At 43.7% G+C, this 26298-nt stretch overlaps 1 pseudogene; it reads right to left on the bottom strand.

Moving 5' to 3' along the window:
- Positions 1-253: 253 nt before the first annotated feature.
- Positions 254-2662, bottom strand: LOC101424410 (SH2B adapter protein 1 pseudogene; annotated as a pseudogene).
- Positions 2663-26298: the final 23636 nt, after the last annotated feature.

Here is a 26298-nt window from a genome sequence, read left to right as displayed (position 1 = left end):
GAGCTGCTTGAGAGCGATGGCGGCATGGGGGGGCTGCTGTTACAGAAGACTTGGGGCACCTGCGGGAAGAGTGAGCAGGAAGAGGTCGGGTAGGAGGAGGCCGAGAAGATGAATTGGGGGGGGTGTCCTCGGCAGTGGCGAGTCGCTGATAGCTGACCTGTACGAAGGGAGAGAGACTATGTTAATTGGCTCGCCAGCATGGTGAGGGTTGCAGCGTCTGCACTGATGGTAGAGTGCGAGCAGCGAACGGACTTCAGGGTTGGATGGTTGCCTCTCGGGGTGGAGGGTGAGCTGGCTCAGTTGGTGCTGGATCACTCGCATTTGGCGCCGTTCCCTGCGGGACATCCGCCTGCTGCCGCTGGGAGGACATGACATAGCTGACAAGGACAACATCACTGGAGCCTCCAGACTCCAGAGGGATGGTGTGCACCCGGAAATGATTGAGCATATCGAAAATGGACTGGAACCACAGGTGCTGGACTCGGCACTGGCCCTCCTCATTCAGTGACAAACGCAGGTGCTTGGCCTTACCCTGGAAGTTGAAAGTGAGGACATATTCGCCCTGCCTCATCTCACTCTGACCTACCAGGAAAATGCCGTGGGAGCCAGTACCTCCTGCCAGCACTAACTGGACAGCCTTGAGTCGAGAGAGCCTCCCATGGAACCAAGGATATCTTGAGAGGGGCTGGTCCCCCTCACCTCCCTCTGACTCTCCCTGGAACAGAAATGACCCTGTGGCCGTTTCTGGAGTGTCCAGGGGAGGGTAGGGAGCTGAGAGGGGATGAACTATCCCTGCTGGAGGTCTCTCTTCAATGGGGATGCAAGGGGGTAATTCTGGGGGAAGCAGTTCCATTGAGTCAAAATGGGAGGCAGCAATGGAGGCAGAACTGGGGGAGATGGATGTGGAGGGACGGTCTGAGAGGCTTCCATATGGCCCCTGTGTCAGGCGGTTATTGCTCTCGCTGGGTCCCAGTGGCAGATCCTGGCTGGGCAGACTCTCTGAGTGATTCAGGCAGGGCAGCTCCAGGCTGTCTGTGTTCTCCCTTGCAAGGAATGAGGTCCCAGAGGCCAGAGGGAGGGTCATGGGGTGGGGGCTGGTGGCAGGGCAAGGTCCTGGGCTCAGGCATTTTTGGATATTAGACACCCAGGCCTTCACATGTAGCGCATCAGCTGTCTCCAGGATATACTCTGAGGGGCCTTCTACCTTAACCATGAATGTGTTCTCCCGGTCAGGCATCTCCAGGGCTGTGGTCGTTCGGACGTCTGTTATAGTGGAGCAGGGAATGCTGAGTCGGGGCCGAAAAGCCTTGGGTGGTACAAAGAACTCCAGGCAACTTCCTCCTCCTCCTCCTTCTCCTTCACTCCGAAGCAGTAAGCGGCACTTCTGCCACTGAGGTTGTCCTCCTCCCCCTGAGGTAGGCCCGGTTGCCCCTCCTCTCCAGCTCACTCCAGCTGGGTCAGGGGCTGCCTCTTCAGCCCCCATGAAACTCAGCAGCTCTTCCCTCTGCACCATCCCTGTTCCATCTTTCAAGGCCCCCCCTCTCCAACTTAGTCTCAGCCTCTCAAAACAGTGAGTCCATCTTTCCCCAGGGAATGTCTCATCACCAACCAGTCCCCTACCAATGGTCCCAGCCCCACCAGAGGAGTTGGAGTTGCTGTTTCCTCCTAAGACTGGGGGGCCTGAGGAGGTCTCCAGGGGCCCAGTTGGAGAGGGTGGGTCAACGGTCCCCCGCCACTGCAGGATTCCACGGACTGAACTGCGGACGGAGCAACCCACTGAGCGGAGGGAGAAGCATTTCTTTAGCTTCAGCTTCGAGGAGGTCGTAGAAGAGGAAGAGACTGAGGAAGGGAGGGGGCTGGCCAGGTCCTCAGATGACCAAGAAGGGCCCAGCACTGCCAGGGGCCCACCCACCCTGCAGCTCTCAAGGGACAGGTCATGTGGTGGGATCTCCGCTCCAGGACTCAGGGGAGCCAAGACAGGTGGTGAGAGGGAGTCAGAGGCCCGGGCCACCTCAGCTTCAAAGTGCTGCAGGAAGACCTCAGCAAAACGGCGGGAGAAGGCAGCCTCAGCCCCCGGCCCCGCATATTGGGGGTGGGAGGCCAGGTAGAGGCGGAAACAGCGGGCAAAGTCCAGGGCAGCAGCCCGGGCATGGGACTCACAGAACTCGTGCCTGGCAGGGGAGGAATACGGGTCCAAAAATAGGCTAGAGGGGGCCGTGCGTGCAGCAGCTTGCCACGGATCAGATGGAGGGGGCTGCCCGGGGGAGGCGGAGCCGGGGGGGGGCCGCTGGCATGGAGGGCGCGAGAGGAGCCATTGCCCATGTGGTGTTACAAAATGGCTGCGGGCCGTCCCCAGTGGTACTACAAAATGGCAGCAGGCCACAAAATGGTCGTGGGCTACAAGATGGCCACGGACCACTTTGCGTAAATGGCGGGGCGGAAGCTTCCAGTGCCCAAACGGTGCCACAAGATGGCCACAGGCTTCCCTGTGTGGAGGGGTAAAATGGCGGGGAGGGAGCTTCCGGCCCACCCAGGCAGGAAGTCGTCGGAGGGAGGGAGGGGTAAAGGGACCTCCCCTTTTCAAGCGAGGAAGAAGGTGGAAGTCCGCCATCTTGAGAGTGCCTCCCCTTTTCGGATGGCGAAGAAGGCAGAGGTTCGCCATCTTCACCGGCGCTCAACACTGCAAGATTACACTGTTTAGGGGGACAATCTTCGAGCGCGTTATTAAGGCACTCAACAAGCGACTCAGAGTCGGAGTCGGAGCCGGCATCAGGATCCCGATCAGGATCCCGGTTAAAGTCACCGTCCTGACAATCACGGCGGCGGCGGTGGCGCGGCCGGGGGGAGTTGATGGTAGGGGCACCTTGAAGGCAGGAGCGGATGGTAAAAAGCGCCGGTAATAAGCCAGGAGGGAATCTTTTACCTTCCTGCTCCACAGCAGAAGTGACCCTATCTATAAGGCGAGTATAGGTATCCGGGTCCCAGAGCTGACACGTGGTAAGCCACGGATTAAAGGGGAGAAGAAGGTCCCAATATACTTGGAGCTGTTTCAAAGAGATCTTACACCGGTGAGTGTCTAGGAGACCGGCAAGGGCCCGAACTTGCGGGGCTTGCTTAGCAGAAAGGATGTTACCCATTGCTAATGGCCTTTTGGAGCCAATAAGAAAAGGGGCCCTTACCTTGAGAGCATGGCGATGGGAGCCGAGGTGCGCAGTGAGACGAGGGGTTGGAGCCAATGGGACTCTGACGGTGGTCGCGGGCCAAAGGAAGGCCCCGACGAGGGGAAGGCAGAACGACGAGCAGTAGAGCAAGGCAAAGGGGAGCAAGTGCGGAGGGGAGGAGGCAGAGGTGAAGGCAGGAGTGGAGGTGCTCAGGCACGCGCTCCTGAGAGTTTTATTGGCGCCTCTTAATCATAGCGGGTCGGTATAAGCCCCCAACATGGAAGGAGAAAGCCATCCAGCGATTCTCCCAGACCGCTGTGGATCATATGAGGTCACCAAGGTTCAGGAGCAGCAATGCAGAGCAAAAAGATAGGGGTGAGAAGAGAGGAGGGCGTAGGGCTGTGGTAGGGTTACTTCAGACGTGCGAGCATGCGCTCCCGAGAAATCCAAGGCTCCTCTTAATCATAGCGGGTCGGTATAAGCCCCCGACATGGAAGGAGAAAGCCATCCAGCGATTCTCCCAGACCGCCGTGGATCATATGAGGTAGCCAAGGCTCAGGTAGCAGCAATGTTGCACAAGAGAAGCCCCACGGTGAGAAGAAGGGGGGGGGGCCGCCAGGTTATGGAGTGAGGCTGTGGTGGGGTTGCACTGGCCCACGTTGGGCGCCAGCTGCGACGGCTTGCTCGGTCGGTAGAGGTGGGGTCTGGCTGCAGATGAGGGGTCGGTCCAGCTTGGGACGAGGGGTCGGTCCTGCTTGGGATGAGGGGTCGGTCCCACTTGGGACGAGGGGTCGGTCCGGCAGCAGACGAGGGGACGGTCTCACAGGGGTTGCGCGGTTCGGCTGACGGGGTCGCCCGGTGAAGCCGGCGACGAGGGGGTCGCCCGGAGAAGCAGGCAATGAACTGGGGACAAGGGAGGCCAGGCCCTTGTCAGGGGCTCTCAGGACTGGAGGGCACATGGCAGAAGAACTACCGCGGAGACAAGGTAAACACGCAAGTCCAATTTTATTGAGGAAGTGGCTACAGTTTTATAGGGGCTGGGGAAGGCTGATTGGTCGAAGCTTATGCCATGTTCTGATTGGTTGCCGCAAGCAGTTACTGAGGAGAAAGGTCGGTGGGAGGTACTGGAAGGGGGAGGGGTGGTGGTTAGGGATTGGCTGTTGCTGTTGCTGGGGGAAGTGGCAGGGTTTAGGGATTGGTGGCTGCTGTTGCTGGGGTAGAGGGCAGACTTGAGTTTCCCGCCTTGTGCCTGGCTGTTGCTGCTGTCGGGGGGAGGGGAAAAGGCAGACTGGAATCTTCAGCCCTGCGCCTGCACAGGGAGAAAGAAGAAGGGTGTTGCCTCATAAGGCATCATGTGGTGCTATCCGGGAGGAGGGGCGGCCGCGGAAGCATGGCTGCCGAGAAGGGGAGACCCGAGGGCACTCTGCGCCCATGCCGAGCTCCCTTCAGAGGTGGCGGTGAGTCCGACCAGCCACCCTATTATGGGGGCAGTGGCTTGGAATTAGGCCTACCGTGGCTGCCCCCCCGCCAGGCCGGCAAACCACACTTCAGCCCACGGGGTGACCGCACACATGGATCATTCTCCAAGATAGACCATATGCTACGCCACAAAGAAAGGCTTAATGAATTCAGAAAGATTGAAATCATACAAAATAATATCTCTGACCACAGTGGAGTGAAGCTGGAAATCTGCAATGGCCAGAGGCCCAGATTTCATTCCAAGACATGGAAATTAAACAGCACACTCTTAGAAAAACAGTGGGTCAAAGAGGAAATCTCAAAAGAAATCAATGACTACCTTGAAACAAATGATAATGATAACACAACATATCAAAATTTATGGATGCAGCAAAAGCAGTACTGAGAGGGAAATTTATACCCATAAATTCATACATCAGAAAAGAAGAAAGAGCAAAAATTGAAGAACTAACTGCACATTTGGAGGAATTGGGAAAAAAACAACAAAGTAATCCAACAGGAAGAAGAACAAAGGAAATAACAAAGATAAGAGCAGAACTAAATGAAATAGAAAATAAGAAAGCACTTGAAAAGATAAAAAAGACCAAAAGCTGGTTTTTTGAGGAGATCAATAAAATTGACAAACCTTTAGCGAGACCAACAAAGATAAAAAGAGAGAAGATGCAAATACACAAAATAAGAAATGAGAAAGGAGATATCACCACTGACCCCACAGAAATAAAGACTATCATAAGAGGATACTTTGAAAAACTATATTCCAAAAAAATGACAATTCAGAGGAAATGGACAAATTCCTAGAAACACACAAGCAGCCTATATTGAGAAAAGAAGAAATTGAAGATCTCAACAAACCAATCACAAGTAAAGAGATAGAATCAGTCATTAAAAACCTCCCAACTAAGAAGAACCCAGGGCCAGATGGCTTCACAGGTGAATTCTACAAAACGTTCTGGAAAGAACTAACACCAATCCTGCTGAAATTCTTCCAAAAAATTGAAACAGAAGGAACATTGCCTAACACATTGTATGATGCCAACATTACCCTAGTACCAAAGCCAAACAAAGACAACACAAGAAAGGAAAATTACAGACCAATTTCTCTAATGAATCTAGACACAAAAATACTTAACAAAATACTTGCTAATCATATTCAACAACACATTACACAAATTATACACCACGACCAAGTGGGATTCACTCCAGGTATGCAAGGATGTTTCAACATAAGAAAATAAATCAATGTAATACACCATATAAACAGATTGAAGGAAAAAAATCACATGATTATATCTATAGATGGAGAAAAAGCATTTGACAAAATACAGCACCCTCTCTTGATAAAAACACTCCAAAAGACCGGAATACAAGGAAATTTTATGAACATGATAAAGAGTATATATGAAAAACCTACAGCCAACATTGTTTACACTGGCGAAATCCTGAAATCCTTCCCTCTAAACTCAGGAAAAAGACAAGGATGCCCATTGTCTCCGCTCTTATTTAACATTATCTTGGAAGTACTTGCTCGAGCACTGAGGCAAGAACCAGATATAAAAGGCATTCAAATTGGAAAGGAAAAAGTCAAAATTTCATTATTTGCAGATGACATGATCCTATACATAGAAAAACCTGAGAGGTCTACAACAAAGCTTCTAGAACTCATAAATGAGTTTGGTAAATTCTTAGGTTATAAGATCAATGTGCAAAAATCAGTAGCATTTCTGAACACCAATGATGAGCAATATCAGGAGGAAATCGAGAAATAAATACAATTCACAATAGTAAATCAAAAAATAAAATACTTAGGAATAAATTTAACTAAAGATGTAAAAAACTTATACACCGAGAACTATACAAGACTGTTCAAGGAAATCAAAGAAGACCTAAATAAAAGGAAGAATATTCCCTGTTCATGGATAGGAAGACTAAATATTATTAAGATGTCTATCCTACCAAAACTGATCTACACATTCAATGCAATCCCAATAAAAATCAACACAGCCTTCTTTAAGGAACTAGCAAAACTAACTATGAAATTTATTTGGAAAGGAAAGAGGCCCTGAATAGCCAAAGACATATTGAAAAAGAAAAACAAAATTGGAGGAATCACACTACCTGATTTCAAAACATACTACAAAGCTACAGTAGTGAAAACAGCATGGTACTGGCATAAGGAGAGACACACAGACCAATGGAATCAAATTGAAAGTTCTGATATAGAACCTCACATATATAGCCATATAATATTCGATAAAGCCTCCAAACCCTCTCTACTTGGATAGAATGGCCTATTCAACAAATGGTGCCTGGAGAACACGATATCCATATGTAGAAGAACGAAAGAGGATTACCACCTCACACCTTATACAAAGATCAACTCAAGATGGATCAAAGACCTAAATATAAGAGCCAAGACCATAAAGACCTTGGAAAGCACGTAGGGAAACATCTACAACACCTTATAATAGGAAATGGCTTCATGAACATCACACCAAAAGCACGAGCAGCAAAAGAACAAATAGATAAATGGAACTTCCTCAAAATTAAAGCCTTCTGCACCTCAAAGGAATTTGCCAAGAAAGTAAAAAGGGAGCCTACACAATGGGAGAAAATATTTGGCAACCATATATCTGATAAGAGACTTATAACTTGCATATATAAAGAACTCCTATATCTTGAAAATAAAAAGATAAACAACCAATTTAAAAAATGGGAAAAAGATTTAAAGAGACACTTCTCCAAAGAAGAAATACAAATCGCTAAAAAGCACATGAAAAAATGCTCCAAATCTTTAGCTATCAGGGAAATGCAAATCAAAACTACAATGCGATACCATCTTACTTCCATAAGATTGGCAGCTATGAAAAAAACAGAAGAATACAAATGTTGGAGAGGTTATGGAGGAATGGGAACACTCATCCACTGCTGGTGGGAATGCAGAAGGATCCAACCATTCTGGAGGACAGTTTGGTGGTTTCTCAAAAAACTAACCATAGATTTGCCATATGACTCAGCAATTCCACTGCTGGGTATCTACCAAGCAGAACTGAAAACAAGGACACAAACCAATATATACACACCAATATTCATAGCAGCATTGTTCACTATTGCCAAAAGTTGGAATCAACCCAAATACCCATCAACAGATGAGTGGATCAATAAAATGTGGTATATACATACAATGGAATACCACTCCGCTGTAAGAACAAATACACGACAAACACACGTGATAACATGGATGAATCTTGAGAACCTTATGTTGAGTGAAGCAACCCAGGCATTGAAGGACAAATACTACATGGCCTCTATGATATAAAATAAGCAAGCTGCCTCAGAGAGCTAGAGACTGGAAGATAGGCTTACAAGAAATCGGGGGGTAGATGAAGGATGTAAGCTGACATCTACATGGGTGAAATCTATGATAAGCTGGAGGTAAGTATGTGTACAAGGAAGGGATAAAATGGGGCATAGGGTTACCTTTGGGTGGGGCTTTGCAGATTTGAGGGGGGCTAGGGATGGGTGGATGGGTAATACTGCCCAAGAAATTGGGGGGAGGGTGGGGTAACATACAAACATAGGAGATTGTCAGGTATTGGTTGAGAGTATAATGCTGAGAAAACCTTTTCAAAATATAATTAGGAAAGTTACCTGTTTAAGATACTCAAAGGGGATAATCTGACACAGGACAGACTCCTAGGGAATATCCGAATGCTCCTTTTGCCAGAGTGGGCTATACCATTAGGTAGAGACCCATATAATGAGAGTGAAGGTAGACCCACATCCTGGGGAGAACTAATGCCATCAAATAGAGGCAACTGTATCTCTCAAGAGAAATGGTGGCTCCCAGGGCATTAGGGCAGTTGAGCAAGTCAAGCCCTCAACACTGTTGCAAGTATCTCTGAACATGGCTCCTCAAGCAATGAAGATTGACTGTCACTGTGGGCCCCAGGGGGAGGGGGAAATAGATATTGAATAGATGGAACCAACATAACTGGGAGGGCAATAGAAGTGTTTCACAAGAGTACACAAGGATGGATATAAAACATGTAATATTACACCAAAAACAGATAGGGGATGACAGACTAATAATGTAAACCATAATGTAAAACATAGGATAACTAAAAATTTAGAAAACTGTATAGCCTAAAGTATAAACTACAATGTAAACACAAATGTTACCTTGTTTGAAAGCTATTGTCTCAATATCTGTACATCAGTTTCAGTAAATATGATATAAATATATTAAAAGATTATCGCTGTGGAAGGGAAAAGGTTTTATTTTTTTATTATTTTAATTATTTATTTATTATTTTTTTAAAATTACATTAAAAAAAATATGAGGTCCCATTCAACCCCACCGCCCCCGCCCCCCACTCCCCCCACAGCAACACTCTCTCCCATCATCATGACACATCCATTGCACCTGGTAAGTTCATCTCTGAGCATCACTGCACCCCATAGTCAATGGTCCACATCATAGCCCAGACTCTCTCACGTTCCATCCAGTGAGCCCTGGGGGGATCTACAGTGTCCTGTAATTGTCCGTGAAGCACTATCCAGGACAACTCCACGTCCCGAAAACGCCTCCACATCTCATCTCTTCCTCCCGTTCCCCACACCCAGCAGCCCCCATGGCTACCATTCCCACACCCATTCCACATTTTCTCTGTGGACATTGGATTGGTTGTGTCCAATGCACACCTATGTCAAGTGAGGGCTTAGATTCCACATGGGTACTGGATGCACTCCTCCCGCTTCTAGTTGTAGACACTCTAGGCTCCATGTTGTGGTGGTTGACCTTCTTCAACTCCATGTTAGCTGAGTGGAGTAAGTCCAATAAATCAAAGTGTAGGAGCTGAAGTCTGTTGAGGCTCTGGGCCTGGATGTCATATTATCTGTCCAGAGATTCAAATTCCCTACATATATCTTAAACCCAGCACCAACTACAATTCCAATAAAGTAGCATATAAGTCTTGTGAAGAGATCCCCTCTGAGTCCAATTCCATCACGCAGAAACACCAGCTCCAAAGAAGGGCCATCTGTCATGGCAGTGAACCCCCTCCACCATGACCATAGAACCCGTGGGTCTCTTTATCCCTCAAAAGAACCAACACCTGGGGTTGCATCCACCCCATCTGTCTCCTAGACTCTGCTCAGTTGTACATAGGGGCACTCCTTCTGACAACCTCCAGACTCCTTTTTAGAGACTCACAGCCTTATAATCTCATTTCTCCTTTCCATTTCCCCCTTACATTAGGTCAAACCGCTTCCCGAAGTCATGTTATTATATGTAGACAGGTATATTCTGCTGTTCCGCATTGAATCTTTAATTCAAGGTCATTTTCTAGTTGCTTCTTCAGCTGGTATGTGGTAGTGATCCCTCGGTGCCAGGGAGGCTCATCCCCGGGTGTCATGTCCCACGCTGGGGGGAATGCATCACATCTACATGCTGAGTTTGGCTGTGAGAGTGGCCACATTTGAGTAACATGAAGGCTGTCAGGAGGAAACCCCCAGGCACAATGCTACTCTAGGCCTTGTTCTTATTGCAGGTGCATAGGCTCAAAAGTGTAGCCATTAGTATCAAGAGCCCACTGTTGGGCCCTCCTTCCTTCCTGGTTCTTGCCGTTGCACCTGGAGGATTGCCGCTGCTCTCCCAGGTCCCACAACAGTGACCCCCCGGCCAGGAGCCCAGTACCCCCCCAGCTGTTGTTTTTAATTGTTTCCACTATGAGTATATATAGACATTACCATATACCCTGGGCATATGCCCTGTATAACTCCCTGTCAACCATATATATCCTGTCAATAACATCCCATATCAGTATTCCTCAGCTGCCATTTTTGAACCACTCTGTGATCCAAAACTTCCTGTAAAGTGAATCCCAACATAATGTCAGCTTCAGAAGAGTCTTAGATCACCGAAATTCATATATACAATATACAGTATTTCCCCAGATCCACCATAAAACCGGGAAAAGATTTTATAGTGGATATGTGGGAGTACTGTATATTGTATATGTGAATTACTGAGATCTATAGCTCTTGCGAAGAGAAGCTCAATAATTAGGAAAAAAGAAAAGGAAAAGATAGGATGTAGAATTTTTCCAAATCAATACGTATTCTAGATCTAACCTTTAAACTCATCACTATATTCCATTTTACTATTAAGGGAACCTGGCATTATATGGGGCTTCACTTTTCAGGAAGTTTTGGATCACAGAGTGGTTCAACAATGGCAGTGGAGGAATACTCGTATGGGATGTTATTGACAGGGAGCATATGGTTGACAGGGAGTTATACAGGGCATGTATCCAGGGTGCATGGAAATTTTGGATATACTCATAGTGGAAACAATTAAAAACAACAGCTGGGGGAGTACTGGGTTCCTGGCTGGGGGGGGGTGTCTCTGTCATTGTCCCTAGGGGAGCAGTGGAAGTCCCCCGGGTGCAACGCAAGGACCAGGAAGGAATGAAGGTCGAACAATGAGCCCCTGATACTAATGACTATGCTTGTGAGCCTATACACCTGAAATAAGAACAAGGCCTAGAGCAGCACTGTGCCTAAGAATTCCCTCCTGACAGCCTCCGTGTTACTCAAATGTGGCCAGTCTCAAAGCCAAACTCAGCATGTAAATGCACTGCCTTCCCCCCAGCGTGGGACATGACTCCTGGGGGTGAGCCTCCCTGGTGCCAAGGGATCACTACCAAGTACCAGCTGATGATGTAACTAGAAAATGACCTTGAATTAAAGGTTCAACACAGACCAGCAGAATATCCCTGTCTACATATAATAACAGGAGTTAAAAATGCTGTTTGTCCTAAATTAAGGGGGAAATGGAAAGGACAAATGAGTTCATATGGCTATGAGTCTCTAAAAAAGAGTCTGGAGGTTGTCAGAAGGATTGCCCTTATGCACACCTGAGCAGAGTCCCAGAGACATATAAAGTAGATACAACCCCAGGTATTGGTTCTTTTGAGGGCTAAAGAGACCCACAGGTTTTATGGTCATGGCAGGTGGAGTTCACTGCCATGTCAGTTGACCCTTCTTTGGAGTTGGTGTTTCTGCGTGATGGAGCTGGACTTAGATAGGATCTCTTTTCACAAGCCTTTCATGCTACTTTACTGGAATTACAGTTGGTGCTGGGGTTTAAGATATATCTAGGGGATATGAATCTCTGGACTGACAATATGATAGCCAGGCTCTGAGCCTCAACAGACCCCAGCTCCTACACTCTGATTTATTGGACTTACCCCACTCAGCTAACATGGAGTTGAAGAATGTCACCCACCACACCATGGAGCCTAGAGTGCCTACAACTGAAAGCAGGAGGATTGCATCCAGTATCCATGTGGAATCTAAGCCCCCTCTTGACATAGATGTGGAATGGACACAACCAAGCCAAGGACCACAGGAAGGAAGAATACAGTAAGGATTAGAGTGGACTTAATGATATTCTATTCATGAACTATTGTGGTTAATAATTGAGAAAATGTGGCATTGGTATGGAAAAAGTGGCCATGGTGGCTGCTGGGTGTGGGGAATGGGAGGAAGAGATGAGATGTGGAGGCATTTTTGGGACTTGGAGTTGCCCTGGGTGGTGCTGCAGGGACAATTGCCGGACACTGTATGTCCTCCCATGGCCCACTGGATGGAAGGTGGGAGAGTGTGGACTATGGTGTGCACCATTGGCCATGGGGTGCAGCGATGCCCAGAGATGTACTCACCACATGCAATGGATGTGTCATGATGATGGGGGAGAGTGTTACTGTGGGGGGAGTGGTGGGGTGGGGGCGGTGGGGGTGAATGGGGACCTCATATTTTTTTAATGTAATATTTTTTTTAAAAAATGAATAAATAAAATAAAATTTGAAAAATTAAAAAATAAAAATAAAGTCCTTTTGGGGGGGAGAGAGGAATAGAATAGATGGAAGCAGGGTTACTGGGGTCAATGGAAGTTTTCCACAAGGTTATGCAGTGATGGATATAGGACATGTTAAATTACACCAAAAATGTATAAAAGTATATAGGCTAAAATGTAAACCATAATCTATCTAAAAATTTAGAAAATTGTACAGTCTAAAATATAAACCATAATGTAAACCAAAATGTTTGGTAGCTATGTTTCAATATCTGTACATCAGCTGCAGCAAATATAACATGAACATGTAAAAAGATCAATGCTGGGAAAGGGGGAAAAGGGTTTGATGTTGGATATAGGGGAGTCCCCTATAATGTATATGTGACTTTACTGTGATTTAAAACTTTTTTAAGACAAAATTAAAAATTTTAAGAAAAGGATGTAGACAATGAAGAAGAAATAAAAGAAAGTGCCTTGCCACTGTACATAAAGGGCAACATGTATTACAGTGATGAAACACAAATGTAAAAAAACAAAGTTTTATATTTTTCATTTTTTAATACCCCAATTTTCTACTTTATTTTTTTTCGGTGTTTTTTTAATTAATTTATTTTTTTATTATTTATTCTGTAAAAATATTACATTAAAAAAATATATATGAGGACCCATTCAACCCCACCACCCCCACCCCACCACTCCCCCCCCCCCCCCCAGCAACACTCATTCCCATCAACATGACACATCCATTGCATTTGGTAAGTACATCTCTGGGCACCTCTGCACCTCATGGTCAATGGTCCACATCATGTCCCATACTCTCCCCCATTCATCCAGTGGGCCCTGTGAGGATTTACAATGTCCAGTGATTGCCCCTGAAGCACCATCCAGGGAAGCTCCAAGTCCCAAAGACGCCTCCACATCTCGTCTCTTCCTGCCATTCCCCATACCCATTTGCCACCATGTCCACTTTTCCCACTCCAATGCCACCTTTTCTCTGTGAACATTGGATTGGTTGTGTCCATTGCACCTCTATATCAAGAGGAGGCTCAGATTCCACATGGATACTGGATGCAATCCTCCCACTTTCAGTTGTAGGCACTCTAGGCTCCATGGTGTGGTGGTTGTCCTTCTTCAACTCCATCTTAGCTGAGTGAGGTGAGTCCAATAAATCAGATTGTAGGTGCTAGAGTCTGTTGAGGCTCATTTCTACTTTATTTTAGTTTTTCTAGATTAGTATGTATTCTATTTCAAATCTTTAAACCTATTATTACTGTTTCATTTTCCTATTAATTGAATTCCTATTAATAGGCTTCATTTTTTAAGAAGTTTTGGACCTCAGAGGGGTTCAACTATGGCAGGGGAGGAACACTGGTCTGGGGTGTTATTGATGGGGGACATATGGTTGAGAGGGAGTTATCCAGGGCATATATATAGGGTATATAAAAATGTTCAGGTATATGTTGGGTATTTTACAGTAGTTACAGTTACAAATGAAACTGAAGGAGTGCTGAGTTCCTAGCCAGGGGAGCTCTGTCACAATTCCCCAATGGAACAGCAACAATCCCCCAAGTGCAAGAGCAAAGACCAGTGAAGAAAGATGATCCAATGATGGGCACTCAGTACTGATGACCATGCTTATGAGCCTGTGTGCCTGGAATTTGAATGAGGCCTAGAGCTGTAGGGTGCCTAAGAGTTACCTCCTGAGAGCCTCCATGTTGCTTATGTGTGGCCACTCTCTAAGCCAAACTCAGCGTTAAATGCATTACCTTCTCCCCAGAGAGGGACACGACTCCTGGGGATGAGCTCCCTGGCACCAAGGGATTACTACCAATCACTATCAGATAATTTAACTAGAAAAAGACCTTGAATAAAAGGAGAAAAAGGCAAAGAGAGAGTTTATACGGTAATAGTCTTCAAAAAAGAGTCAGGAGTTCATCAGAGAGGTCGCGCTTACGCAAGTCTCAGCAGGATCTCAGAGACAGCCAAAGTAGTTGCAACCCCAGGTACTAGTCCTCCTGAGGGCTATGGAGACACACAGGTTCTTTGGTCATGGCAGATGGCTCTGGAGTTCAGTGCCTTTGTCAGTGGTCCCTACTTTGTAATTTCTGTTCCTGAGTGTGATGGAGTTGGACTCAGATGTGAACTTTCTACACATGCTTCTTCTATCACTTTTACTGAGCCTGTGATTGGCACTGGGGTTGCTGTATACTCATGAGACTTAAATCTATGGACTGACCATGTGCCAGCTGAGTCCTGAGCCTCAGCAGAGTTGCAACTCCTACTCTTCAGTTCATTGAACTTACCCAGATCAACTAAGAAGGAGGTGAAGATGGCCAACCACCACACCAGGGAACCAAGAGTGCCTACAACTCCAAGCAAAAGAATCACATCCAACAACCATGTGGGATCTAAGCCCCTTCTTGATATAGAGGTGGAGTGGACATCACCATCCCAGGGTACACAGGATGGAGGAATAAAATATGGATTAAAGTGGACTTACTGGTATTCTACTATAGAACTATTGTGACTAGTAATGGAAGAAACTGTAGGAAACGGACTTGGCCCAGTGGTTAGGGCATCTGTCTACCACATGGGAGGTCCGTGGTTCAAACCCCGGGCCTCCTTGACCCATGTGGAGCTGGCCCATGTGCAGTGCTGATGCACGCAAGGAGTGCCGTGCCACGCAGGGTGTCCCCCGCGTAGGGGAGCCCCAAGCACAAGGAGTGCACCCCGTAAGGAGAGCCCCCCTGCGTGAAAGGAAGTGCAGCCTGCCCAGGAATGGTGCTGCCCACACTTCCCGTGCCACTGACGACAACAGAAGCAGACAAAGAAACAAGACGCAGCAAATAGACACAGAGAATGGACAACCGGGTGGGGGGTGGAATTAAATAAATAAATCTTTAAAAAAAAAAGAAACTGTAGCATTGATCTGGAGAAAGTGGCCATAGTAGTTGCTGAGGGCAGGGAGAGGGAAGAGATGTGATGTGGAGGCATTTTGGGGACTTGGAATTGTCCTAAGTGATATTGCAGGGACAGATGCTGGACATTATATATCCTGCCATTATCCCACTGAATGTATTGGAGGAGAGTGTAAACTATAATGTAAACTATAATCCATGCAGTGATGCAGTGCTCCAAAATGTATTCATCAAATGCAATGAATGTGCCACAATAATGAAAGAAGTTGTTGATGTGGGAGGAGTGGGGTTATGGGGTGTGGAGTATATGGGAACCTCTTACATTTTTTAATGTAACATATTTTGTGATCTATATATCTTTAAAAAGTAAAATTAAATTAAATAAATAAAACAGTCCTTTTTAAAATTTTATTTAAATATTTTATTTTTAAAGATATGTAGATTACATAAATTTCACACTAAAAATATAGGGGATTCCCATCTGCCCAGCTCCAACATCCCCCATATTTACCCCCATTAACAACATCCTTCATTAGTGTGGTACATTCATTGTAATTGATGAACACACTTTGGAGCATTGCCACTAAGCATGGATTGTCGTTTACATTGTAGTTACACTTTCTCCCACACAACTCTGTAGGGAAAAAAATGTGTTTAATACTCTTATAATAAAAAATGATCATTTCTAAAAGGAATTCAAGTCTCCGAGGTAGATTTATTTGCATTATCCCAGCAAGGATCCTGCTCCACTCTTCCTTTTTCCAGGATTCAAACTTTATTTGGTTTTTTTTTTTTTTCCCTTCAAAACTGCTTTTGATACTTCTAATTTTTTTAAGCTGATGTCACATGGGGATATGGAGAAGAAATACAAAGTGCTACTTATTCTGGGAACATCAATGGATTTAGCAATATATTAGGCATGACTTTGCTTTCAAGTTGGTTAGGAGGAAAGGAACAAAATTCTCTGGTCAGACATGTTGCTCATCAGTACATTCAGGCCAAGTCATATCAAAACATAATGATTCAATTTTATGTACCCAGTGTGATAAGCATTGCCTGCCTAGAATGTCAAGAAAAGGGAAGTTTGCAGCTGTGACTCCAAGTTTCCTTTCTTTCTTCAACTAATGTCACAAATCATAGACAAAATCAACTTGGAACTCAGGCTGCTGAAAAAAAAAGAGGGTGAAATGTTAACTCTAGTAGGAAGAAAGCCCTGAAGCACTGATCAATCCTTTCAACCTAAATTACTGGACTACCTAGTTATCTTTCCTTAGATATTTTAGCTGAAAAGGACAAGCGTCTCCTTCTTAATGAAAAAGTATTCCCTTATTGCAGGAGTCTCTCCACAAAATTATTACATTCCAGAATTAGAGCATTGGGAGCAATGTTGATACACCATGAGTAGATCTATGGGAATGGACTGTCAATCAGTGCTGTTTCCTTTGTGGAATCCACACCTAACCTGATCCCTCCAAAATGGCAGACTTGTGGTAGCATTTGCAACAAATATAAGTAGCTGGAGCTTTCTTTAGTGTGCAGCTAAACTGAAGTCAGAACTTGGCAAAACTACTTTAGATGCCCTCTACCTTTCCTCGCCTGCCTCTTCACCACTACTTTCTAAATGCTCTTTGCTGAGGCCCTGCTCATCTCCTTACACCAAGAATAGAGTATGAGTCTATTCTTGGCATAAATTATCTTACAGAGACATGCCTGACCAGGAAGTAACCTCCCCCACTATTGACATCCTGTATCTATCCTCTTTTACTGGAAATATTATTAATGTGTCTTCTCATGAGTAGTGTAAATAATTGAGCATAATAAACAATAAGACCTTCAGAGTAGGAATCCTATTTTGTTGTTTTTTTGTTTTATGTTTTGTTTTGTTTTTATTTTTTATTTTTTATTTTTTTATTTTTATTTTTTGTCTTTATTTTTTTAATATTACATTCAAAAAATATGAGGTCCTCATATACATCCCACCCCCCTCACCCCCCTCCACCCCCCATAGCAACAATCTCCTCCATCATCATGAGACATTCATTGCATTTGGTAAATACATCTCTGAGCACCGCTGTACCTCATGGTCAATGGTTCACGTCATAGCCCACAGTCTCCCACGTTCATCCAGTGGGCCATGGGAGGACATACAATGTCTGGTAACTGTCCCTGCAGCACCACCCAAAACAACTCCAAGTCCCAAAAACCCCTGCACATCTCATCTCTTCCTCCCATTCCCCACACCCAACAGCCACCATGGCCACTTTATCCACACCAATGCCACATTTTCTCCAATGACTAATCACAATAGTTCATGAATAGAATATCAGTAAGTCCACTCTAATCCATATGCTATTCCTCCATCCTGTGGATCTTGGAATGGTTGTGTCCACTCCACATCAATATCAAGAGGGAGCTTAGATTCCACATGGATGTTGGATACAATCCTCCTGCTTTCAGTTGTAGGCACTCTTGGCTCCATGGTGTGGTGGTTGACCTTCAACTCCATGTTAGCTGAGTGGGGTAAGTCCAATAAACCCGAGTGTAGGAGCTGAAGACTGTTGAGGCTCAGGGCCTGGCTATCATATGGTCAGTCCAGAGATTCAGATACTTTGAGTATATATTAAACCCCAGCACCAACTACAATTCTGGTAAAGTAACAGGAAAGGCTTGTGAAAAGAGATCACATGAGTCCAGCTCAATCACGCAGAAACACCAACTCCAAAGAAGGGTCAACTGACATGGCAGTGAACTCCATCTGCCATGACCATAAAACCTGTGGGTCTCTGTAGCCTTCAGAAGAACCAATACCTGAGGCTGTATCTACTTTATCTGTCTCTGGGACTCTGCTCAGGTGTGCATAAGGGCAACCCCTCTGATAACCTCCCAGCTCTTTTTTAGAGACTCATAGCCATATAAACGCATTTGTCCTTTCCATTTCCCCCTTAATTTAGGTCAAACAGCATTTTTAACTCCTGCTATTATATGTAGACAGAGATACTCTGCTGGTCTGAGTTGAACCTTTTATTCAAGGTCATTTTCTAGTTACATCATCAGCTGATACTTGGTAGTAATCCCTCGGCATCAGGGAGGCTCATCCCTGGGAGTCATGTCTCACGCTGGGGGGACAGCAACAAATTTACACACTGAGTTTGGCTTTGAGACTGGCCATATTTGAGCAACATGGAGGCTCTCAGGAGGTCACTCTTAGGCACACTGCTGCTCTAGGCCCTGTTCTTATTTCAGGTGCACAGGCTCACAAGCATGGTCATTAGTATCAGGGGCTCATTGTTGGACCTTCATTCTTTTTTGGTCTTTGCTGTTGCACTTGGGGGATTGTTGCTGTTCCTTTAGGGACTGTGATAGAGATCCCCTGGCTAGGAACTCAGCACTCCTTCAGTTGTTGTTTTTAATTGTTTCCACTACGAATATATCCAAACATTTTTATGTGCCCTGGATATATGCCCTGTAGAATTCCCTGCCAACCATGTGTCCCTGTCAATAACATCCCACACCAGTAATCCTCCGCTGCCATTGTTGAACCTCCCTGTGATCCAGAACTTCCTGAAAAGTGAAGCCCAATATATTGCCAGGTTCCCTTAATAGTAAAATGGAATATAACAATGAGTTTAAAGGTTAGATATAGAATACATATTAGTTTGGAAAAATTCTACATCCTATCTTTTTCTTTTCTTTTTTCTAATTATTAAGTTGATCTTCAAAGAGTTTTAGATCACAGTAATTCATATATACAATATACAGTACTCCCACATATCCAACATAAAACCTTTTCCCTTTCCACAGCAATAATTTTTTAACATATTCATACCATATTTACTGAAACTGATGTACAGATATTGAGACAATAGCTTTCAAAAAAGATAACATTTGGGTTTACATTGTGGTTTATATTTTAGAGTATACAATTTTCTAAATTTTTAGTTATCTTATGTTTTATATTATGATTTATATGTTAACCTACCAGCCCCTACACATTTTTGGTGTAATTTAACATGCCTTATATCCATTCTTGTGTAGTCTTGTGGAACACTTCTATTGTCCACACAGTTATATTGATTCCATCTATTCAATACCTCTTTCCCCCTCCCCTCAGGGCTCACAGTGACAGTCAATCTTCATTGCTTGAAGGGCCATGTTCAGAGATACTTGCCACAGTGTTGAGGGCTTGACATGCTCAACTGCCCTAACGCACTGGGAGCCACCATTTCTCTCAAGAGATACAATTTCCTCTATTCCATGGTATCACTCCTCCCCAGGATGTGGGTATACCTTAAATCTCATTATATGGGTATCTGTCCAATGAATAATCCACTATGGCAAAATGAGCACTCACACACTCCCAAGCAGCCTGACCAGCATCAGATTATCCCCTTTAAGCATCTTAAACAGGTAACCTTCCTTATTATGTTTTTGAAAAAGTTTTCTCAGCATTATGCTCTCAACCAAATACCTGGTAATCTCCTATATTCATATGTTCCCCCACCCTCCCCCCAATTTCTTGGGCAATATTACCCATCTGCCCATCCCTAGCCCCTCTCAAGCCCACAAAGCCCCACCCAAAGGTAACCCTATGCTCCCATTTTATCCCTTCCTAGTACACATACTTACCTCCAGTTTATAATAGATTTCACCCATGTTGGTGTCAGCTTACATCCTTCCTTTACTCCCCAATTTTCTTTAAGTCTATCATCCACTCTCTAGCTCTCTGAGACAGCTTGGTTTACTTATATCATATCATGAGGTCATGTAGTACTTGTCCTTCAATGCCTGGGTTGCTTCACTCAACATAAGGTTCTCAAGATTCATCCATGTTATCACGTGTGTTTGTAGTGTATTCATTCTTAATGCTGAGTAGTATTCCATTGTATGTATATACCACATTTTACTTATCCATTCATCTGTTGATGAGCATTTGGTTTCATTTCAACTTTTGGCAATAGTGAACAATGCTACTATGAACATTGGTGTGCATATATCAGTTTGTGTCCTTGTTTTCATTTCTGCTTGGTAGATACCCAGCAGTGGAATTCCTGGGTCATATGGCAAATCTATAGCTAGTTTTTTGAGAAACTGCCAAACTGTCCTCCAGAATGGCTAGATCTTTCTATATTCCCACCAGCAGTGGATGAGTGTTCCCATTCCTCCACGTCCACTCCAGCATTTGTAGTCTTCTGTTTTTTTCATAGCTGCCAATCTTATGGGAGCAAGATGGTATCTCATTGAAGTTTTGATTTGCATTTCCCTAGTAGCTAGAGATTTGGAGCATTTTTTCATGTGCTTTTTAGCCAATTGTATTTCTTCTTTGGAGAAGTGTCTGTTAAATCTTTTTCCCATTTTTTAAATGGGTTGTTTGTCTTTTTATTTTTGAGATATAGGAGTTCTTTGTATATGCAGGTTATAAGTCTCCTTTCAGATATAAAGTTACCAAATATTTTCTCCCATTGTGTAGGCTCTCATTTCGTTTTCTTGACAAACTCCTTTGAGATGCAGAAGGCTTTAATTTTGAGGAAGTCCCATTTATCTATTTGTTCTTTTGCTTCTCGTGTTTGTGGTGTAAAGTTCATGAAGACATTTCCTATTACAAGGTCCTTTAGATGCTTCCCTACACTGCTTTCCAAAGTCTTGATGGTCTTGGCTCTTATATTTAGGTCTTTGATCTGTCTTGAGTTGATTTCTGTATAAGGTGTGTGTTGGTAATCTTCTTTCATTCTTTTACATATGGATATCCAGTTCTCCAGGCACCATTTGTTGAACAGACTATTCTCTCCCAGTTGAGAGAGTTTGGTGGCTTTATCGACTATTACATGACTATATATATGAGGATCTATATCAGAACTCTCAATTCGGTTCCATTGGTCTGTGTCTCTCCTTGTGCCAGTACCATGCTGTTTTCACTACTGTAGCTTTGTAGTATGTTTTGAAATCAGGTAGTGTGATTCCTCCAATTTTGTTTTTCTTTTTCAATATGTCTTTGGCTATTCAAGGCCTCTTTCCATTCCAAATAAATATCATAACTAGTTTTTCTAGTTCCTTGAAGAATGCTGTGTTGATTTTTATTGGGATTGCATTGAATGTGTAGATCAGTTTTGGTAGGATAGACATCTTAATAATATTAGTCTTCCTATCCATGAACAGGGAATATTCTTCCATTTATTTAGGTCTTCTTTGATTTCCTTGAACAGCCTTGTGTAGTTCTCTGTGTATAAGTTTTTTACATTTTTAGTTAAACTTATTCCTAGGTACTTGATTTTTTTATTTACTATTGTGAATGGTATTTGTTCCTTGATTTCCTCCTGAGCTTGCTCATTATTGGTGTACAGAAATGCTACTGATTTTTGTGCATTGATCTTATAACCTGAGACTTTACCAAACTCATTTATGAGTTCTAGAAGCTTTGTTGTAGACCTCTCAGGGTTTTCTATGTATAGGATCATGTCATCCTTTCCAACTTGAATGCCTTTTATATCTGGTTCTTGCCTGAGTGCTCGAGTAAGTACTTCTAAGGCAATGTTAAATAGAAGGGGAGAGAGTGGGTATCCTTGCCTTGTCCTCATCTTAGAGGGAAGGATTTTAGGATTTCACCATTGTAAATGATGTTGGCTGTGGGTTTTTCATATATACTCTTTATCATGTTCAGAAAATTTCCTTGTATTCCAATCTTTTGCAGTGTTTTTATCAAGAAAGGGAGCTGTATTTTGTCAAATGCTTTTTCTGAATCTATAGATATAATCATGTGATTTTTTTCCTTCAATCTGTTTATATGGTGTATTACATTGATTGATTTTCTTATGTTGATCCATCCTTGCATATACGGAATGAATCCCACTTGGTCATGGTGTATAATTCGTTGAATGTGTTGTTAAATATGGTTAGCAAGTATTTTGTTGTGGATTTTTGTGTCTAGGTTCATTAGAGAAATCGGTCTGTAATTTTCCTTTCTTGTAGTGTCTTTGTTTGGCTTTGGAACGAGGGTAATGTTGGCATCATAGAATGAGTTCAGTAATGTTCCTTCTGTTTCAATTTTTTGGAAGAGCTTCAGAAGGACTGGTGTTAGTTCTTTCCAGAAAGTTTTGTGGTATTCACATGTGAAGCCATCTGGCCTAGGGCTATTCTTAGTTGGGAGGTTTTTAATGACTGATCTATCTCTTTACTTGTGAATTGTTTGATTTGTTGAGATCATGAATTTCTTCTTTCATCAATATAGGCTGCTTATGTATTTCTAGGAATTTGTCTATTTCCTCTGAATTGTCATTTTTGTTAGAGTATAGTTTTTCAAAGTATCCTCTTAGGATAGTCTTTATTTATTTCATAAATGAGACCTCCTTTCTCATTTCTTATTTTGTGTATTTGCATCTTCTCTCTTTTTTTCTTTGTTAGTCTAGCTAAGGGTTTGTTAATTTTATTGATCTTTTTGAAAGAACCAACTCTTGGTTTTGTTTATCTTTTCAAGTGCTTTCTTATTTTCTATTTCATTTAGTTCTGCTCTTATCTTTGTTATTTCTTTCTTCCTTCTTCCTGTGGTGTTACTTTTTATTTTTTAAATAATTCCTCCAAATGTGCTGTTAGTTCCTTAATTTTTGCTCTTCTTCTTTTCTGATATATGAATTTATGGCTATAAATTTCCCTCTCAGTACTGCTTTTGCTGCATCCCGTATGTTTTGATATGTTGTGTTAACATTTTCATTAGTTTCAAGGTAGTTATTAATTTCTTTTGAGATTTCCTCTTTGACTCACTGTTTTTCTAATACTGTGCTGTTTAATTTCCATATCTTGGTGTGAAATCTGGGCCTCTGGCCCTTGCAGATTTCCAGTTTCACTCCACTGTGGTCAGAGATATTATTTTGTATGATTTCAACCTTTCTGAATTTATTGAGCCTTTCTTTGTGGCTTGGCATATGGTCTACCTTGGAGAATGATCCATGCAGACTTGAGAAAAATGTATATCCTGCTGTATTCAGGTGTAATGATCTGTATATGTCTATTAGGTCCAGCTTCTTTAATATACTGTTCAAATATTTTGTTTCTTTACTGATTCTCTTTTGAGATGTTCTGTCCAAAGTTGATAGTGGTGTATTAAAGTCTCCCACTATAATCGTAGAGGCATCTATTCTTTCACTTAGTTTTTCCAGTGTTTGCCTCACGTATTTGGAGATGCCCTTGTTAGGAGCATAAATACTTATGATTGCTCATTCTTCTTGAGAGGGTGTCCCTTTCACTAATATGTAGTATCCTTCTTTGTCTCTCACAATTGTTTTGCATTTAAAGCCCATTTTGTCTGATATTACTATAACTACTCCTGCCTTTTTTTGGTTATTGTTTGCTTGTAAGATTGTTTTCCAACCATTCACTTTCAGCCTCCATGAATCCCTGGGTCTAAGATGTGTTTCCTGTAGACAGCATATAGATGAGTCATATTTCCTTATCCAATGTCCCAGTCTGAATCTTTTGATGAGTGAGTTTAATCTATTGGTATTCAGTGTTATTACTTCCAAGTAATTATTTATGTTAGCCATATTTTTATTGGACTTGTGTTTGTCATATTTTGTTCATTTTTTTCCTTCTCTCTTTGTCTTTTTTGTTGCTCTTACACTCTTCTCCAACTCTGCCTCTCCTGGTTTTTCCTTTCTTCCTGCAGAACTTCCTTTAGTATTTCTCGAAGGGGAGGTTTCTTGTTGGCATATTCTTTCGATTTCTGTTTATCTGTGAATATTTTGAACTCTCCATCATTTTTGAATGCTAGCTTAGCTGGGTAGAGTATTCTTGGTTGGAAATTTTTTCTTTTAGTCCCTTGACTATATCATACCACTGCCTTCTTGCCTCCATGGTTTCAAATGAGAAATCAGCATTTAATCTTATGGAGCCTTCCTTGTAGGTGATGGTTTCTTTTCTCTTGCTGCTTTTAGAATTTTCTCTTTGTCTTGAGCATTGGGTATTTTGACAAGTATGTATCTTGGGGTGGGCCTGTTTGGGTTTATGATGTTTGGGGTGCGTTGTGCTTCCTGGACATGTACATCCATCTCTCTCAGTAGATTTGAGAAGTTTTCAGCCATTATTTCCTGCAACATCCCTTCTGTCCCCTTTCCCTTCTCTTCTCCTTCTGGGATGCCTATAATACATATGTTTGTGCTTTTTGCATTGTCATTCAGGTCCCTAAGTCCTAGCTGGATTTTTTCTATCTTTTTATCGATCAATTCTACTATCTGTTTGATTTCAGATGTACTGTCTTCCATGTTGCTAATTCTCTCCTCTGCCTCTTCTAATCTGCTGCTATTTGCTGAGAGTGTATTTTTGATTTCTTGAACTGTGGTGTTCATTCCCATCATATCTGTTATCTTTTTGCGTATGTCTACAATTTCCTCTCCAAATGTTTTCTTCATATTGTTAATCTCTTTCTTTACTTCATTAAGTTGGTCTCTAATATATGTTTTGAGATCTTTAATTACTTTTCCGATGTTCTACTCCCCTTCCTGGTTTTCAGTTTGTTCATTGGATTCAGCCATGTTTTCCTGATTACTACTGGCTTGGTTTGTAGATTTTTGTTGCTGTCTGGTCATCATTTTACCTTGATGGGTTTAATCAGTTCCTTAGCTTCTTTGTCTAGTCTTGGGGATTAATTAGTTGTTGTTCTTGCATAAGTGTTATGTCTTCTCTTTGTCACTTTGTTCTTCTCACTCTAGTTTCTTGTTGCTGACTAAGTTCACTTTGAGGGAAAATAATAGGGCCAGGGAAAGGAAAATGTGTAAGAAAAGAAAGTGTGTAAAGTAGTATTGGTAATAAATGTTAACAGAGCAACAATGTGAGATCTGTGAGAATGGATATTAGATTCATGTAAGTTGTGTAGAGTTATAGAAGTAAGTAGAGTACCTATAATAAGATAGTCAACTGAATATGGGGAGGAATATTGTATGAATTAAAAAGCCATTGTTTTCATGAGAGAGGGAAAGAGAAAAGAAAGACAAGAATATCAAGAGTGGATAAAAGACAGAAAACAGAACAAAGGGATTAGAAATTAAAAGTTAGACAATTTGGGGGCCAAAGAAAGGGAGGTGGAATGTAAGAGAGGCAGTAGATGATGGACGATAGCAAGATGTGGGGGATAGGGGATAGTGTAAGTGGCCAAAATCAATTCACACAGAAACGAGGAAATGGAGGATGAGGTAGCACAGCAAATGTGGGGCGCTTCCTGCAGCACCTATAGTATAAATAAATGCGGCGGCTTGCTCGGTCGGTAGAGGTGGGGTCTGGCTGCGGTCTCACAAGGGGTTGCGCGGTTCGGCTGACAGGGTAGCCCGGCGAAGCCGGCGACGAAGGGGTCGCCCGGAGAAGCAGGGGACGAAGGGGTCGCCCGGAGAAGCAGGCGACGAAGGGGTCGCCCGGAGAAGCAGGCGACGAACTGGGGACAAGGGAGGCCAGGCCCTTGTCGGGGCTCCCAGGACTGGAGGGCGCATGGCAGAAGAACTACCGCGGAGACAAGGTAAACACGCAAGTCCACTTTACTGAGGGAGAGGCAACAGTTTTATAGGGGCTGGGGAAGGCTGATTGGTCGAAGCCACGCCCTGTTCTGATTGGTTGCCGGCGAAAGGTCAGTGGGCGGTACTGGACGGGGGAGGGGTGGTGGTTAGGGATTGGCTGTCGCTGTTGCTGGGGGAAGGGGCAGGGTTTAGGGATTGGTGGCTGCTGTTGCTGGGGTGGAGGGCAGACTTGAGTTTCCCGCCCACGCCTGGCTGTTGCTGCTGTCGGGGGAGGGGAAAAGGGCAGACTGGAGTTTCCCGCCCACGCCTGGCTGTTGCTGCTGTCGGGGGAGGGAAAAAGGACAGACTGGAATTTTCCGCCCTGTGCCTGCGCAGGGAGAAAGAAGAAGAAG

Source organism: Dasypus novemcinctus, chromosome 10 (genome assembly GCF_030445035.2).
Source record: "Dasypus novemcinctus isolate mDasNov1 chromosome 10, mDasNov1.1.hap2, whole genome shotgun sequence".
In the NCBI taxonomy this organism is placed as follows: domain Eukaryota; kingdom Metazoa; phylum Chordata; class Mammalia; order Cingulata; family Dasypodidae; genus Dasypus; species Dasypus novemcinctus.
The sequence above is the reverse complement of the archived record's forward strand: the minus strand, read 5'-3'. Positions and strand labels throughout refer to the sequence as shown.